Consider the following 11,979-nt stretch of genomic DNA (forward strand, 5'->3'; position numbering starts at 1 on the left):
AGACAGCTCTCCGTCTTCTGGGGGCTGTACCTGAACGGGTAGGATGCAGGTCTGTGCTGAGATAACATAGGACGGCATTTACGCCACTGGTGACCAGCTCTCTGTAAAATATGGCAAGAGAAATGGCCAGATGAAACAGCTGGGCAGCTCCTACCCGTGCGTCCCGCTGCTGAGGCTTTTTTCTCTCTCCCTTTTGGCTGCCTTGCTGCAGCAAACAGCTTTGTCTCTGACAGAGGGTCTGATTTCAGTCTGGATTTTGGCCCAGCAGGGACAGATTTGCACATGCACGCAAGAATACATGCGGTGGCTGAAGGTCCTGCTCGCTGGGGAAGGTCAGATCAAACCTACCTCGTCCCGGTCTCTTGGCCAGCATCCCAAGCTCGGCTTTTCTTAAATGCAGTGTCGTTGCTTTGGCATCCCAATGCACGGGCTGCAGCCGGTTGAGAGCCTATGGGTCTGGAGGACTGAGACCTTCCTACCAGCTGCGGAACCCACTCCGGCTTGTGATCCAGGGCCCTCCTTTCTTTCTAAACTCCCCCCCAGTTAAAAAAGTCTCTGTTTCGCAACATGCTGTGCTTTCGTCTTGTCTCTGCTCTTCCCCAGAGCTCCTGACTCACTTTTTCCTTCTGAATGTCCCTCCTCAGCCACCCTCCTGCAGACTACAGCGGGTATGTACGTGTCTCTTGCTTTATTGGCATCCAGCTCTTTCTGATACGTATGCGTGCAGGTCAGGGGCACTGGAGGCAGCTTCTGGAGCTGGGGTAATTGCATATTCCCTCCCTTTCTCCCAGTGGCCAGGATATTAGTGTGAGCAATTTGTTAGAACCCTCTCTCAGGTCCTGTTTTATTAATGGTTTCACCTATGAAATGTCACCAAAATGGTTGTCTTTTCCTGGTTTTACCTGAACTCTCCCCTCTTCCCCCCATGGAGGTACATTGCCTTCCAACCCCTGTGTGCCTGGTGGGTTGGATTTTGCAGCACTGTAGGGTTCATTGGCACATGCATTGGCCGCTCCTGATGTACACAGGCGAGTGCCTTAGCTGACCCAGTTTTTTATTTTGCTGGAGATATATGAGTGTTGTTATTCACAAAGTGTTGCAAACACACGCTGTGCTCTGTGAGACTCTCAGGAAGACAAAATAAATGGGCGTTGCTGGGGAAGGAGTGGCCAGGGGAGAGACAGCTGCTGTTTCTTCCCAAAAAACACAATAGCAACACTTGATTGTTGTGGTGGTGGCCACAGGCATTTGGGATTAGACACCCACAGAAGACAGGCCTGGCAGGGTCCTCAGGATGTCACTGACTTTATACACATCTCTGGATGATCATTGCATACGTCGTTCTCGAGAGGTTTTGGCTGGCCTGGTTTTGAAGGCCTGAAGTGCAGGACATTCCTCCGCAACCTCAAGCAGTGTCTGTGTTGTACGCCTTGCTCTCCTTATCACTAAATGTCCTGTACCGCAATGTAAGCCTGTTGTTGCTTCTTCTGTCTGCTGTGGACACTGAGAATTGAGAACTCTTCTCCTTTTGTAGCAAAATTGTATGTATTTGAAGACTGTTATTGTGCCCCTTCTCAATCTTCTGGGTCTAAGCAGCTTCATTTAGCGCAGTATCTTCCTGGTAGGTCAAACTTTCTGCATCTCTGATCATGGAGGCATGATTCTCCCAACTACTTGGAGGAGTGCTGTGCTCTCCTCCCTCATCACTCTCAGCCTGATGGAAGAAAACCTCTCCATCACCCCTGGAACCATAAGTCCTTACAGAGACGCACGCTATCCTTCACTCCTCAAATATGACTTTGACTACATGTCATTTTTCTAGACAACTGAAGTCATTCATCAGATTTTCCTTACAAGACTTGGATCGGAGCGCATTGCTGTTCGCTAAGGCAATTAATTCTAGCTGAATCTTGGCTTAGATGTGAGCCAAAAAGGTGTCTAAAGGAAAACTGATTTTGTGTGTGTGTCTGCTTTAGAAAGTCTCTGTAGTGTTGATCTAAGGGGTGGAGAACCTTTCAATTCATTCTGCGTAGCACCCGTACTGCTTGGAAAACCATCTCAGCAGTGGAAACCAGCTCTACTGCTTGGGGAGTTTGGCAGTCAGCAAGCAGATGAGCTTTCCCTGGGTGGCTGCCTTTGAAACCAACCTTCAGGTCCCATCAGCCAACACACTTGGGCTCTCCAACAGGCCCATGTCCTTCTTATGCTGGGGCCCCCAGAGCTGAACACAGTACGCCAGTACTTGGCGGCTGCAGACTCTGCCTCTCTGCCTTCTGCAACAGCTCACAAGTTGCCTTGGTGTATCCCTGCCTCAGCTCTGCCCTGCCTGAAGTCTTCTCCTCAGCCTTGGTCTATTCTCCTCCTGGCTGCTGTAGCTCCCATTCACCCTCTCTTCTTTAAATACGTTTCCTTCCCTGCTTGCTTTTCCTTCTGCTGCTTTGCTTCTTTGGGATCTCACCGCAGCGGCTGTGAGAGCCTTTGCTGGCACCCGTGTTTTGGGATCCACCGTCCCGCACCTCTTCCCTTCTCCTGCTCTTGCGGAGCACAGCTAAAATGGCACCTATCCTCTCTCCTTTCCCTCCCGTGCCATCCCCCCCTCGTTTCCCTCTCTGCCGAAAGCTCAACTCGTACGCGATGACACGTGCAGAAACACTAAGTGCGTGCTTAAGACCTGTAATGAGCACTCAGCTCCTCCGGGCTGCTCTTCAGCCTTGGGCTCCAACACACTTCAGCGAAAAGATACGGGGTATTACCCTCTGCGCGGAGGGGGAAGGTGGCTCGGACAGGGCTGCCCAGCCTGCCTGCGCCCGAGCTGGGAGGAAAATACAGGCAGCCTCATCCCTGCCTGGTGCTTCCCCTCGCGTGGACGGTCCTGCCTGTCTCCGGCCACGTTTGCCTGAGACACGTCCAGCCAGCGGCGATGTACGTGCCTGTGGAGATGCGGATGCGCGGGCACGGGCTGTCCTTGTTTCGGGTGTTGGCGCGCGTGCACGCGTGTGGGCAGATGTGCGAGCGCTGGAGGGCATCTGTAAGCACAGACCGGCGTCCTGGCCCCGCTGCCTTTCACAGCGGCTGGGCTTTCTGCCTGGCTACTTTTCACACTCCGGCGGTGGCCGACGGAACGGGATGCGGAGGGTCACCGGGGCTGGTGCCAGCAGGGAAACTGGGAGGGAGCCGGAGATGATGGCGGTGCCTGCTGTGCCGCAGCAGCTCGCCAGCTAACGATGGCTCTATCCCAGCTCAGCGCCGGATCCTGACAGCTCTGTGTTGGGCTCGGGGTGCCCCAGTTTGCTTGGCAGCCAGCCCGCTTGGTAGCCACACGTCTTAGACAAGCAGCCTTCTCCCAGGAGTCTTGTGCGGCAGCCTTTTTGCCGGGGAGGATGGCGTCGCGCTGGCCTGACGTGCAGATGTGAGGGAGCACTTCTGAAATGCTCGTGGCCGACCCGGGGCAGTTGCCTGAGCCCAGCTCCCCAGTTGACATCAAAGCAGCTCCTCTTTGAAACGGTGGCTCTGGGGTACTGACGGTGACAAGAAGCCACGTGTCTTTTCTGCCCTCACACCGGCAGAGTATTTCATGGGTGTCTCCTTGGTTTCTTCTTCTTTCTTCGCCTGGGTTTCTTCCTCCTCTTCGTCTCCCAGTTGTAAATGCCGGAGTCCTTTCCTCCCTGTCCAACCCACTAGCACCTGCCTGCTCTGCGCATTGCTGGGTCTGCCCGTGTGTCCCAGTGGGTTGCATGCAGAGTGGGAAAAGGAGAAGACTTTTCCCCTCAAATCCTGTACAAGAGAGGGGGTAGGATGGGGTGGCACAGAGCCTGCTTGTGCTGCGAGCCAGGGATAACGCCTGCTCTCCTTGCCCAGGCCTCCGGAGCAGCCCCTGGGGATGCAGAAGGACGCTGCAGCTGTGCAGGTACTACCTGGGTACCAGCAGCGGCGTGGCTGTTATCAGCAGGACAAACTGGTTTGTGGTGGCTCCACGCATCCCCTTCAGCTCCGGCTGTGCCGTGCGGCCCCGGGGCGCTTGGACAGACCGTTCTCCTTGCTCCATCGTCAGCAAATGGAGAACTCTTCCCCTGCAGGTTTGGTGTGTTCCAAGCATCCCCTTCCCACTCTCCGGCTGATGGGGCTGGCGGGGGGGTGGGTGCACCTGGGAAGCCGGTGTGCCCGCGCTGACGGCCGGGTCGGTGCTGCGAAGCCGTGGGAAGAGGCAGGCGCCTCGCATCAAATTCCCAGCCTGACGCGAAGTGACAGAGCAGAAAGAGTGAGCGACAGGGAGGGCGGGAGGCAGGATGGGAGCGATGGAGGAGCTGGGGGAGGGGAGCGGGAGACGGGTCCGTAGCCTGGGAGCAGAACAGCAAACTGGCTTATTATTAACCATAACCCCTGTCCCTTCCTAACCTTGCATCTGATAAATTGTTCTCTGATTCTTTTTTTTGTGTGTGTTTCTTTTTTCTTTAATTCTCCCTCAGGCGCTGCTGTAGCTCAAATTTAGTCTCCAATTTTTATATCTTTCTGTCTCTTCTATTTTGTTTCTTATTTGGAAAATATACCCGAGAGGACTGTGGGACTTGGAAAGAGTTAGAAGCACAGGGGATGCCGCATTGGATCAGTCGATCTAATCCAGGATCTTCCTTTCTGCCCACACTTGGCCTCCATGGAAAATTAAACTGCCCATCCCAGTGAAAAATACAGCTGTGCGATGGGAGGTTTGGTGAGAAACACCTTCCTCACCCTCCCCGTGGCAGTGCGCACCTTGATGTGTCAGACTTGGTTTCTACTTGATGACATTTGGTATCCAGGGGATCTCCCAGCTGGGTGCTGGTACAGGATGACCCACTGTGTGGATGTGGAGCTGGGGCTGGGCAGAACTGGCTTTGCACCCCCTCTGCGGGGTGATCTTGGATGGATCGTCTTCTTTCTCTGGGCCTCAGTTTCCTCGTCTCTAAGATGAGAGGTAATTAGATCTGTTCCCTTCATCAAGTGCTTACATAACATCTCTACAGCTGAAAAATACTGGAGGAGATGCCTTGTTTTGTACCTCAAAAACAGAAGAGAAAATACATCAGCTGCCTCTAGACCTAGAAAATTCCTCACTGGTAGCATCAAGTACATGCAAGGACATATTGCCCCTGATGAGGGGAATATCAGTATGCACCGTGCTTCAGAGCTGAAAAGAGATAACGTTGGGGAGATAATCACCCCAATGGAAAAGGTTCCTCTCAGCTTATATCCTGGGGATTTGATCTTGTTTCATCTTGCTCTGGAGCCCAGAAAAAGGATCATTGGATGAAATCAATTTTCAGTTATGTTAGAGGGCAGGTGAATCTCAAACCTTTCATGTTGTGCCAGTTTATGCTTTTAGTTCAGGAAAAGGCATCATCTCAGCCACCCTTCTACTGCAGTGGTGAGTCCCACAATAAAAAGCACATTCTCCTTTTCATTCCTAGATTGTTTTGTGCCTTTAATCCACAAGCTTCTCTGCCAGAGGACACAGTATGATGGGAAAAAGTTGGATCCGTCAGCATTTTAGGCATCCTCTACCATTTGTGCTGGGAGTTATCTACTGCCTTCCCCTTCCCCGGGCTCGTGCTACTCCCAGCAAAAGCAGTGTCTGAGTCAAAGTTGTGTCTTTCCTGAGCCACAGCAAATGTGAATGGGTCTCACCTTTTTGTAGATCTTACTGCATATGGACTCCCATCTCAGTCCTTTTCCATTTCTGCCCTTGCTCCCTGGAAGGCAGCTGCCCTTGGACCCAGGACTTCTTGGCCCAGGCTATGTTGTCCAAACCTATCACGAGGTGGCACCACAAGATTGCCGTTGTTGTTGTTGTTTTGTTTTTGTAAATCTCTCTCCATTTTTCTCACTAGCCCCAGCCATCCTCTTGCCCTTTGGCCCATTGCTGCTCTCTGCCACGCAGCTGACTACAGCCGCTCGTCTGGTTTTCCTCGGAGGCTCCCCTGGGTCCCAAGCCAGGAGAAACCATGGGTCAGGGCCAGCTGGGGTAAAGCAGCTGTGCAGAACGTAGCACAGAGCCTCAAAGAGTTAAGGCCAAAGTGATGGATGGGTGATGAGAAGGACTATCTGTTATTTAAGATGCAGGTTTGCTCTCTTCTCTTTTGTGAGGAGCAATGAACATGGCTGAGAGGAGACCCCAGTCCAGCCTGGGATGCTCTTTAGCCCTTGCTGCCCTCTTCCCTGCTCCCTGGAGTAGCTGCTGATCAGAGGATGTGTCCTGCCTGTTCTGCCTCTGCTCCGGGCTCCCTCCGGCGGCGTGAGGACAGGCAGGGTCTGCCCCGCAGAGCCAGGGAGCACAGCTGTGCCGAGAGGGTGATGGATCTCGTGGGGGCTGTTGACCTCAGCATAGACAGAGCCCGTCCTTCTGCAACAGGCATTTTGCAAACACTCACACACTTGAGGTTAGCTTGCTTACGCTCTCTCCAAATGAAGTGCTCGTCCTTCTGGCTCTCTTGAGACCCCACCTGCAGTACTGCGTTCAGCTCTGGGGCCCCCAACATAAGAAGGACATGGACCTGTTGGAGTGAGCCCAGAGGAGGGCCACAAAGATGATCAGAGGGCTGGAGCATCTCCCCTAAGAGGACAGGCTGAGAGAATTGGGGTTGTTCAGCCTGGAGAAGAGAAGGCTCCAGGGAGACCTTATAGTGGCCTTCCAGTACCTAAAGGGGCCCTACAGGAAAGCCAGAGACTTTTTACTTTTTACAAGGGCATGTAGTGACAGGACAAGCGGTAATGGCTTTAAACTGAAAGAGGGTAGATTTAGATTAGATATTAGGAAGAAATTCTTCACTGTGAGGATGGCGAGGCACTGGAACAGGTTGCCCAGAGAGACTGTGGATGCCCCATCCCTGGCAGTGTCCAAGGCCAGGTTGGATGGGGCTTGGAGCAACCTGGTCTAGTGGAAGGTGTCCCTGCCCATGGCAGGGTGTTGGAACTACATGATCTTTAAGTGCCCTTCCAACTCAAACCATTCTATGCGTCTATTATCAGGTGGCTGTACGCAGGCTCTCCGTGTTGTCCTTTGGATGATCAGTGGGGTGAAGCAGCTCACAATGGCTTAGCTTTGGTGCTTGCCCACCAGCTGAGAAACCAGCTCTTTGATACTGTGAGTGGAGATGAGAAGGTTTTGAGCAAGATGACAAATAGGCACTGTATGAGACAGTCCCTTAGAGACAGGCGTACCTCAGTCTGGGTCCCAACCCAAGGGATGCCTTGGAGAAGCTCAGATCCAGGTTTCACTGTTGGATCCCACAGACCTACATCTAGAGGAGATTCATCCAGGGCTTTTGAGGACAATGCTCCTCTTCCCAGCAGCTGCTTAGCAAACTGCATTGGTGATCTTCCTTTCCTCGACTGGGATGTCGGGTTAGATTGAATTCCATCCCTTGGAGACCTCTCCCTCAAATGCACATCCCCATTTTCCTCTCCACTGTTGTTTTTAATAAAAAACACCTTTTTGTAAATGGTCTTAGTCTCCCATCTAGAAACTTGTCTGCCACCATAGCTTGAAGCTGCCCAAGCAGAGGGCAGAGATTCCTATTTCGCTTGCACTCTCTTTTTTCTCTCCTCTGCTGGAGGGATTAATTTATATTTTCCCTCTTGCCTCTTTCTAAGCTCTTCTCTTCTACCATCCCCTTCTCTACTTGTCTTGACCTGCTCCAGATGAGGAGGGGTGAGGTGAGGGGGTATCACATCTTGCAGATGTTATAGATCCACAGTGACATTTGCTGCAACCAGAAATGGTCCTTGTGTGCTCAGCTATCTGTTTCAGCTCTGCTAGACCACTCTGGCTCTGTAAAAGAGAAGCCCAGGCAGGTTTGTTCATGTGGATGTTGCTTCCCTGCAGCATCGTGTGCTGCTGCACTCCCCGTCTCAGCCCTTCTCCGACATTGCACCTCTTGAGGGGCTTCTTTGCCAACGTGTAAGGTGATGCTGTACTTATCAGGTGGTGGGGAGGGATGGCAGCACCCAGCAGAGGAGGAGGGGATGTGTAGGACCCCCCTCGGCGGGCCCTCGGACCCCCTGTGCAGCTGATGGACAGGTTGCAGCCCACATCTGGGACGTGACAGTTCTCGAAGGGGAGAGCGACCGTGGCACCATCGTGCCGTAAACGTGCAAGGTACGGGCACAGGTGTGAGCGAGGGTGCTGTGGAGTGCCGGCCGTGCGAGTCCCCTGCTCTGACAGGTGAAAAGAATTGTGGAGGTCTCATCCAGATGCCTTTCGCCGATGACAAAGTCCTTGTCCTGGTCACAGAAGTGGAGAATAGCTGGCGGTGGCTGCCAGCCCTTCCTCAGGGAGCCCCTGATGCCCAAGTGCCACAGCTGGGGTCTGAGGCGTTGTCGGCTGAGTGTGATCGTGCCCCAGGATGCTGAGCTGGAGAAGGCAGGGATGCACGCTGCCAGCCCTGGGACGCGTGGGTGGGCACCAGAGCAGAGCTCTGCGCTGGAGCAATGGGACGAGGGACCCCTGGGAGGGAGCCGACGTCCATCCCGAAAGCTGTGTGACCATCGGGATCAGGAGGCGGGACAGGATCTGATTGCCGGCACCGCTGCTGGGAGCACCGGGCCGGGTCTGAAATGCATCGGCAGATCGGTGTGAGGAGCTGTGCTTAAGAGCCACAACACTGAATCATTTCCCAGAAATCCCCTGTCAGTCTAACCATAAACACCGGGGAGAGTGGAAGGTGGGGAGACATGTGTTTCTTCAATTTCCTACAACAAAGCAAGCGTAAAGGGGATTAAGAAGGCAACGCTGGGGGAAAAGAGAGCGATTTAGAAGGTAAGGGAACATTAAGATTGAGAGGGATAAAATGCAGATTGAAGCTGTTGGGCTAGAACAGAAGAACTTCTCAGTCTATATATTTAGCTCAGTGAGGTATATAAACAGAAACCTACAGCCAGCTCAGCCACTTCTCCCCCAGTGGAGTGAGTCATCAGCCCTTGGATCTAAAGTTAGGTTCACGTCAGAGCTTACACTCTCTCAATTTATTTTTCTCTTTCTATTTTGAAGGGTGTGGGAAAAGCTGAGCACCGTCTCCTGGAAGCAGCAAACATAAACCCACAACGGCAACAGATGCCGGACCTGATGCCCTACCTGGGAGCACTTGGGAAAAAGCCTACTTTGTGTCTGGCTGCTCCTCTTCCTCGCTGCGTGCCTGGGGATGAGCTCAGCTTACATATGGCCGTGTCTAATCCGGGCACACCGTGGACCCAGCTCTAAGGGGTCTGTGCGCTGTGCAGGCGAGCCGGAGGGTGGGCTGGACTGCGCGGCCGTTCCTGGGGGCAACGGCAGCAGGATTGGCGGTGACGGTCAGTGTTTGGCTCCTGTGTGCTGGGCAGGAGAGCAGGATCTGCCGTCAGGGCTGGCAAGAGAGATTGGGGCTGGGTCAGCCTGGCAGGAGGCAGGATGATGCCGGTGAGACTTGGCTAGAGGATGCCTTTAAATCCAGTGTGGGCTGCTGCCTGGTGGGCTCAGCCCACAGCCACCTGCAGACCCGCAGAGGAGGGGGCTGCATCTCCCAGAGCTAACCCCGGAGCCTCTCCGCTTTGGTACGGCTCCCCCTTTCCTGCTTGTTCCCTCTCGCCCGGTCCCCTCTCCGAAGCAGTTGCAATGATTCATGTACTTTCCCCATTAAACCCCCTCAGCCAGTGCTGCTGGCTCAGGTGGTGACAAGGACGACATGGACTTTCCTGTTCCTCTCAAAAATCACAGAGGGGACAGGGAGGGACCTTTGGAAATGCTCGGGATGCATCTGTAGGACCAGCTTGTGCCATGCTCAGCTCTGGTGGGACCCAGCCCCAGGCTGCTCCCAGCAGAGCCCATGCGTATTACGTGGGGCAGGTGACAAAACTCTTTGAAAGAGCCTCGGGGCTTAAAGACGGACCCCCGTGACTGCTCTGAGCTGCCAGACGAGGAGCCGTCCATCTTCAGACCCTTTTCTTGGGGCTGGTGGAGAGGAGAAGGGAGGGCAGTGGCTTCCCAGCCCAAGGCTTGGTGATAACATCGGGATTGCCACTGTGGGGGATGCCCGTGGTGTACGTACCAGCAAGCCCACGGAAATCCTCCCCGGTGCGTGTGGTCTGGGGAGGGCTGTGGGGAGAAGGGGGCTCTGGTCTGGACCTGTATCTCAGCAGGAGCGTGAGCTGCCCTGGGCTTGCTCTTTTTGCCAGTTCCGAATCTGTGAAGGGATGAACGGCGTGGCTGCTTTTCCCCACCCAGCCTCCTTCCCTCTCCCCTCCTTCCAAGCCTGTTGCGTGCTTTTATCAATTTGGAGGGTTTGTCTGAGTGAGAGTTCAAATGTCTTGTAATCCCCGTGGTGTAGGTATGCTGGAAGGCAAACAGACGTGATCCTGGGATGTGGACATTAGCGATGACCCACGGATTATCCTGGGTGTGTATTTATGTGTATCTGTCCTCCTGTGCCCCTCTGTGTGTACCCTTCATCTTCCTTTACCATTTTGTTTGTTTCGCCTCTCCTTGCTGCCCTGTTTCTCCCTCCTGTCTCACCCTCTCCCTCTTCCTCCTGCCCTCCTCCTCATTCCCTTTTTCTCATTTGATATTCATGCATGAATAAATTCAATTGCATTTTTTCCCTGTTCCCCCTGAAGGGGCTTGTTGGTGAATTGCAGGCATCTGAAATCATATAATGCTCAGATTCATCATTTCGGGGACAGAATTGAAGCCCTTCTTCTCAGGAAGGAATAACAGACGCTTTTTATAGGGAGAGGGAGTGGCGAGTGTCTTGTGGCTGGTGAGGAGGAATCCAAGGGGATTCACCTCGGCAGCCCAGGGTGGACTTGCTCGCACGAGGGGACTAGAAGGTCAGCTAGCCCCTCCGGTGTGTGTAGGGGTGGGAAACGCATACATAGGCGCCTGTATACGGGAGTGCGAGTGCCTATGGTTGCTTGCAGATTTGCTGTGTGCGGTGCTTGCGGTGTGCTTAGGGAAGAGTAACATCTCTTAGGGGGCTGCCAAGAGTTGGTTGAGGCAGGAGGTGTCTCAGCGGGTTGCCAGCAGCCCGACACCCGAGGATTCAGGGTGATTGTCTAGAGATCTGCCTGGGCATCTGCCTCAGCTGACTTTTGGGATGATTACGTGGCACTGGTATCACCCCAAACTCTGCTGTGGGTCTGGGGATGTGCCCAGTGCCATACCCCCGTTGCGCTAAGAAGTTGAAGTTGGACAAAATCATCTCCATCCTGCGCTTCGAGGGGCTTCTTGATGTGGACGGGCACTTGCTCTCTCCCTGCTCCTACATGGGAGCCCTCCAGCTCGTGCAGGACTCAGGGTAGCCACAACCATCTTTGGTACTGAAGGTGGTTGCACGGCTTCAGTACAAACAAGCTCTGAGCACTGACGGGGAGAGGTCCGGCCACCACAAATATTTATTATCCTGGAATAAAATCTCTTTCTGGCTCGTGGAGGATGCATGGGTTCACCATGCAACTGCAGCCCTGGTCAGAAGCTATGGAAAAAGAAAGGCTGGACTTGCCTGAGGAAGGGCTGTTTTTCACGAGGGTTGCTAATCAGGTAACTTTTGATGCTCACAACATTCCTGTCGTTTATAACTCTGCTCCCTTTTCTTTTCCTTTTTTTTTTTTAGCACTCCTGGTGCACCCTGAGGATCCTCTTAGGGCTGAGTTTGCCTTTCAGGAGAGGAAACAAGATTAGACACTTTATAAAACACAAAAGTGTTATGCTAAAAGCGGACAGCGGCCGTCATCTTTGCTCCAAAGACTTTTAAGGGCCTCACGAGAGACAGTGGCGGTGCCAACCACCTTCCTGGGGCTCCAGGGAGCTTGGCTTATGGGGTGGAAATGGCCAGGGGCACCTTGGCTTCTGCCCAACGCCCCTGGCACAGCAAAGCCAAGCCACGCAGAGATGGACGGCAGAGGAAAGGATTTGTACTGGGTGTTTTTCACCCTAGACGGTGAACGCACGTGAGCTACCTGGAGGTAAAACCAGAG

This window comes from Accipiter gentilis, chromosome 18, assembly GCF_929443795.1.
Source record: "Accipiter gentilis chromosome 18, bAccGen1.1, whole genome shotgun sequence".
Taxonomy (NCBI): Eukaryota; Metazoa; Chordata; class Aves; order Accipitriformes; family Accipitridae; genus Astur; species Astur gentilis.